Source organism: Tupaia chinensis, unplaced genomic scaffold, assembly GCF_000334495.1.
Source record: "Tupaia chinensis unplaced genomic scaffold, TupChi_1.0 Scaffold000133_1, whole genome shotgun sequence".
Taxonomy (NCBI): Eukaryota; Metazoa; Chordata; class Mammalia; order Scandentia; family Tupaiidae; genus Tupaia; species Tupaia belangeri.
Window position 1 is genome coordinate 610,225 of NW_006159602.1, and position 454 is coordinate 610,678.

Sequence of the window (454 nt, forward strand, 5' to 3'; positions counted from 1 at the left end):
GGGGGTGGGCGGGCCAGCCTGAGCCCTCCCCGCGGCCGCGCCCCTGCGCATGGGGGTCGTTGCCTTGGCGACATGACGTTTTTCCTCGGGGTAGTGCTCGCCGCTGGAACCTGGCAGCTGCCGCCATCTTGCGAGCGACCGTCGGTCTCGGCTGGGGGGGGCAGGGCCCGCCACCGCGCGTAGGGCCACCCGCACTCTGGCGGTCACCGCCGGTACTCCGATGGCGTGCGAGCTTCCGAGTGGACCCGCGCAGGCCGTGTGGCCGCGGATTTGGGACTGCCGACACTGGCTCGCCGTAGTGCGCCTTTACCTCCCATGAGTGGCCGCGTTTTTAAATACAGGGAACCAAATCCCCCATCGTTGAAACGTGTTACTGAGATCCCTGTTCTTGAGGAAGGCTAAGTTCCCGCGGTCCCACGGGGGCGGGGAGCCGTGGTTGACGATTAATTCCTGG